This window comes from Quercus lobata, chromosome 9 (genome assembly GCF_001633185.2).
Source record: "Quercus lobata isolate SW786 chromosome 9, ValleyOak3.0 Primary Assembly, whole genome shotgun sequence".
Classification (NCBI taxonomy): domain Eukaryota; kingdom Viridiplantae; phylum Streptophyta; class Magnoliopsida; order Fagales; family Fagaceae; genus Quercus; species Quercus lobata.
Window position 1 is genome coordinate 36,117,792 of NC_044912.1, and position 6,586 is coordinate 36,124,377.

A 6,586-nucleotide genomic window follows, 5' to 3' on the forward strand; every position below is an offset into this window, starting at 1 on the left:
ACCATAGGGAGCAATGACTGTAGCTACGGTGGATAGCTCAGCACTGTTGAACCCTGACCAGAAGTACCCATCCACACTCACGTCAATACACATAGCATCGCAGAAAATTTTATGCATCAATTTCGAGGGTGAACTGTCCACCCTTGCTACATTGATGTTCGCAGTGCTGCTCAACAGCTTCGCACTGTTGAACCCTGTCCAGTCATATCACCTACACGCACGTCAATACACAACTATGCATCCTTTTGCAATGCATCGTTTTTAAAGGATGCAAAGCATCCCTGAGAAGTTTATGTTATATTTAACATAGCTCAGCACTGTCTCGTTAAGTCATGTCAGATGAAGCACATCAATGTTGAATAGTCTTCACGTGAATAAATACGCAACCTCTTTTGTAGTACATATCACCAGCCCGCTGCTGTAGCACAAGCTATAGCCATATCAAACAGCTACCTCAACGAATCACATGCACCAACAGACGCCATTGAACAATATACTGTCAAGTCATATCATCTTTATTCATGTGAATACTTATAATCACATCCACCTGAATACTTGCCCTTGCAAAACCCCTATATAAAGTCTCATTTACATCTACCCTTGCAAAACATCTACACATACCAAAGTCCCATTTACATCTACCCTTACAAAACTTCTACACATACCGATCTAAAGTCACATTTTCCAATGTCAATGCGCAATTGGATGCTATCTCGTTTTCCAGATAACCATAGAAAGGAAAGAGATTTTGACGAGAGGGAATACTATGCCGAACTGCAGCGGGAGTGGGACTTTCGCGTGAACGAGTCCAACGCTCTGCACGATGATCTCCTGCGACTCGGAGCGCCTCTTGTCGACCGTAGCTCGCTCACACTGCCACGGCAAAACATGCACCAATATGAGCGTGCAGTGACGAAAATAAAAAAATAGAACAATCTTATGATATTTTGTAGGTCTAGGTATCATATGCTACAATTGGCGGAGGAGCTAGCCGCTGCAATGAACAGGCAACTCACTCTAGCGGAACGTAACAATGTCCTCAGCTATGAGGACTACCTATCAGAATAAATACCTATGTGGTGTGTGTGTGTTATGTCTAGGGTTAAGTTAATAATGTTAGTGTTATTTATTTTATGTTTTCTGTGTTATGTTGTAGGTGCTTATTGAAAAACATCATGTGTGAGAATATTTAACTTTTATGCATTATGTGAGAATAATCTACATTACGAATAACGTGCATGCTTCTCATAATCAATAATAAAGTTTACATAGTACAAATGCAACCATACATATAACACATAGTTAAGCAAAATAGTTCTCCAACAAAATCTAATTACACCACGACACGACACGACACGATTACTCTTCATCTGACATCTCCATGTCTAACTGATAAATGGGATCAGTAAGAAGTGATTGCATGAACTGTGCATGCTCGTACCACCCTTCCTGCACTGACTCTCGAATCTCGACTTGGGTCCGATATCGATTAAGACGTATCTTCATTCGATTATTTTCTTCTCATATGCGGTTCAATGCTTTACGAAGTTCGTCGATGGTGTCTCTGGGCATCTGCGATGCGAGTCGCCGAAGCACTAGCAACTTAAAACCAACCAACTCATCATAAAACATTTGCTGTTCATGAAATAACCAAGCCCACTCCTGTCTCATGGTATTGTGAACGTAAGCACTATTTCGCAAATTCAGATTAATTGGATAGTTGAACTCATCTTCCAATACCCAACAACGACCCATAGCAGTGAACACATCATGAGGCCTATAGAGTTGTGGGTTACCAGAACCAGACATTGACGCTGAATACAATAACACTAAATGATCAAGTGAACAGTGTGCATCAACTGTTGGTAAATAATGTAATGCTGCATAGAATGGTACACAGCAAAGACATTCATAAAATTGTGTACTATTGCATGCTAAAAATGAAATACTAACACTCACACTAACATTTGACCATAAACAATAGACATTGTTGGTAATGTCTACACATTGTGTTCAATAACTAATGATGATTATGTGCAATACAAAATGTTGCTATAGTAAAAAAATTATTTCATTCTCTTGTGACCAACGTTTACTACAACAAATAACCAAAATCATACCAATGTACTTAACACTCATTCAACCTAAAAAATAAAAATTTAGTACAATATCAAATGAAAATACCATTGCCCTAAAATTGTGGTGTGAGTTTTTTACCTGAGGTGATACAAATTTCAATTGAGTTTGAAAGCAGCTGTTGATCTGTGGAGAAGTTCCAACTCAGTTCAGCAGAAAGCACGACCTCAGTTCAATAGAAAGCAAGACACTCTGAGTGGGAGAAGGTGTGGAGAAATTATACGAGAATAACTCGACTTTACGGAGTTCGAGTATACTTTATAACTCAATATTAAAGGAATCGAGTTATATTGAAAAACTACGCCTGACACAAAGACAGTACGAAATCAGGTTTAATAAGAGCATAACTCGATATCTAATTGGTCGGTTACATAACTCGATTAATAGAAAATCGAGTTATGTAGAGATTCAAAAAAGAAAATGCCACGCTGGAAAGGCAGCGTGGGAAAAAGCTATAGCTAACTCAATCATAGGAATATCGAGTATTTCATATAACTTGATTTTCATATTATCGAGTTACAAAAGAGGGGCAGTTCTCTATTTAGTTTGAGAAAGAGGGCAAAAGGATGTTTAATTTCCAAAAAAAGGGCATTTGCCCATTTTGGCCCACATTTAATGAACCGAACACACTTGTGAGATCCACATGTTATGAGAGGAATGCTCCATAAAATTGTTTCATAAGATTAATTTTTTTTTGTACATAAGGAGTTAAGGAGAAACTTCTACATTTGCTAAACCTACGGGAGAAGTACATGAAAAGTTCCCTCAAAACTATATGTTACATTCTTACATACACTTTCCAATAAACCTATTAATGTTGAACATACACCTTTGTAAAAGCCATTGTTGCATTGAGTAAGGGGAGAATCATGTCTTTTTTTTTTTTTTTTTTTCCTTGTTACACTCTTACATACACTTTCCAATAAGGCTATTGTTGAACGTATACCTTCTTTGTGAAAAGCCATTGTAGCATTGAGTGAGAGGAGGATCGTGTCATTTTTTGCCTCTCCATCTAGTTGTATTTCCTATCTTAATATCTTTTCCTATAGATTGGACTTTTCATTTTATTGTTTTTCAGTTTTCATTCTATTCCCATGTATTTTTGTTTGCCGAAACTACACTATTGGTCCCTAAAGTTTACCTTGTAAGTGTAATTAGTCTTTCAAGTTTCAAGTGAGTGTTATTAGTCCCTCAAGTTTAAATAAAAAGTGAGCGCAATTGGTCCTTTTGTTAACGGTGTTAGTCTTAATGCCTATGTGGCTAATAGAATAATAATGTGACAAATTTTAGGTAACATGAAATCAATTTCTCTCATTAAAAATCCCATGACCCATCAAAACAATCACCAACCATCTTGAAACTAGTTAACAAAAGGCTATTCCCAAATCAAAAAAAAGAATGCTACCCTTAATATGAGAAACAAGAGAGAGACTCGAAATCCCCAATCAGCGTTGTCCTCCTCCAGGAATTTTTGGGTCCACACAAATTCACAAAAGGTTCCACAGGTTCTTCCCCTCAATAGCTAGCTAGCCCACTTTCCATTTTTCCATTAACCCCTAACCCTAAGGCCTACAACTATAATCTATTTTTTCAAATTTGCATTCCGATTGAGCAAAATGGTACTAGTAATAATTGAAGTAGTTGACCACGATTTGAACTCTAAAAGATAACGAAGACTTGAAGAGAGATTTCTTGGCTTGATTCTGATATGGATGGACTTGGAGGTCCATCAAATATTGGGATTTTTTTTTTTTTTTTTCCAAATTTAGGGTAGCATTCTTGAGTTTAATTTGGAATAATTGTTTGTTAACGGGTCATAAAATGGTTAAATAATTTTCATATGGGTCATTAGATTTTTAACGAGAGCAACATGTTTTAATTTTTTTATTATTAAAATTGTTGCCATGTCATCTAAAATTTGCTACATCATTGTTTTGTTAGCCACATAGGCACTAAGGCTAACGTTGTTAAGAGAAGGACCAAATGTGCTCTCTTTTTAAACTTGATGGACTAATAACACTCACTTGAAACTTCAGTGACCAATTGCGCTCACAAGGTAAACTTCAGGGACAAATAGTATAATTTCATCTTTTTGTTTCTTTAGAAATTAGGCATGACAATTTTTACTTGACCCGACCCAACCTTAATGGGTCGGGTTTTACCCAACTTGTGAAACAGTAGGGTCGGGTGCGGGATTTAGTGATACCCGCCCCAAACCCCGGACCCGGACCCGACCCACTTAAAACAAAATAACCAAAAAACCTATTTTTATATATATATATATATATATATAAAATCTTATTCTAACCCTAATTTCCTAATCCTCAGTTCACTCAGCCGCCCATCGCCCCTCACTCTCCTCACCCATTCTCACTCACTCTCATTGTCGGCCCTTTGGCTCTGTCACCACCTCTCTGATTTGTTACAGGTTCGTTGTTCACGACTCACTCATTGTTACTTTTTTTTAAAATAACTTTGGGTTCGTTAATTGTTAATTGTTGAACATGTTTATTGTTTTTTGATGAAATTGTTACTTATTGATGAAATATTTGTGTATTGTTTTTGGATGAACATGTTTATTGTTTTAAATTGCATTTGCATTGTTGATGGGTTAGGTTTAAATCAATTGGCCTTTGGATTTTATTTTCTATTGGTTTTAATTCAATAGATCGAAAGTTTGGAACACAAATTTTGATTTTGAATATACATACATACATACATACATACATACATACATACATATATATATATATATATAAATTAATTTTTGAGAAACACAAATTCTGTCTTAATGGGTAATCTTGCCGTTTATGTTTTTTTAATTTGTGTTTGTAGTTGGTTTGTAGTTGATTTTTTGGATTTGTCTTACAAATTTTCAGAGGAAGTGATCACTATGTAGGGTTTATGTGGTTTGAATGATCTTGTTTGTGTTTGTTGTGAACACTATTCCATTTTTTAATTCATTGTTGTTGTAGGTTCTTCAACTATGCTAGGAGATTGTACAATTCAAACAATTCTTGATGATGTGGAGCCTAATGAAGAGGATGGAAGTTGTGTCACAGCTGTGGAGGATTAGACTTGTTGTGGAGAATTAGACTTGTTGGAATAATTTAGTAGCTTTTTAATTTCTTGGACTTGTTGGTTTGTAATTATCCTAAACTTGTGGGATTTATTTTGTAGTTTTTCAATTTCTTGAACTTGTTGATTTGTAATTATTCTAAACTTGTGGGATTTATTTTGTAGCTTTTTGAACTTGTCGTAATAGTTTTAGATTTGGATTTGTGGGGTTTATTTTGAAGCTTTTATTTGTATGTTTAACAAATGATCTTAGCTATGATTTATTGATTTATGATTAAATGGTGATCTAGGTGATTAAATAGAGTTTCTCTGTTGCTTTGGAAGTTGAGTTTTTTGACTTTCTTTGCAAAGTAGAATAGTGTGTCCCTTCACTTCGAAGGTGTTGTCAATTCTCTAGGGAATAACAACGTTATTCTTTGGCTAGTTTGGGTTTCCTTTCGGGGAATTAGGAAACAGGAGAGTTGGTTGTTGGATATCATTCCATAGAAGATCAAGCAGAAAATTGGAGCCGTCTCACCCTATCTGATAGGGAGGGTCCCGAATGTTGCCTTACAAAAGATGAAAGTTCCTTAGAATTTTCCATTGCTGCCAAGTTCCTTACCAAGAGAGTTCTCAATGTCGACATCATCATAAGAACCTTTACACCATGTGGAGGGCTTGCAATGGTTTTACTCGGCGATCACAAAATCATTTTCACCTTTGACAATAAAGAGGATGTTGACAGAATTCTTTTGAGCAAGCCATGGAACTTCAATAAACACCTCGTGGTGATGTAGCGATATGATAGAGATTGCCCTATACAGAACCTTTGTTTCGACAAAGCACATTTTGGGTTCAATTACAGGGAATCCCACTACGCTAAATGACAATAGAAGCGGCTGAAAAAATAAGCTCTATTATTGGAGATGTGGCTTGGCCTATAGAGCCTAAGTATGCGGATGGTGAAACCTTTCTACGAGTTAAGGTCGCCATAGATTTATCTCTTCCTTTATGTCGAGGCCGCCTGATTTCTTTAGAGAATAAGAAACAAATTTGGGTAAGCTTCAACTATGAGAGGCTTCCAAACTAGTGCTATTGGTGTGGTCATCTTACACACAATGACAAGGATTGTGAGTTATGGATCGAAAGCAAAGGAACTCTTCCTCCCGATCAACGAAAATTTGGACCTAGAATTCGAGCACCTGTGTTTGTGCCCTCAAGAAAGAATGTTATCATGGTCCCAAGTTTCTACCAAGCCATGAAAAAAACTGGTAACATGAGTGAAAAGGTTTCAATGGATGGTGATGACCCAGTTTAGGCTACGGTGAGACACAGTGAATCGGAGGGGAATGCTCTCCAGAAAGGAAAGGAAGGAGACGAGTCGATAGGGTTG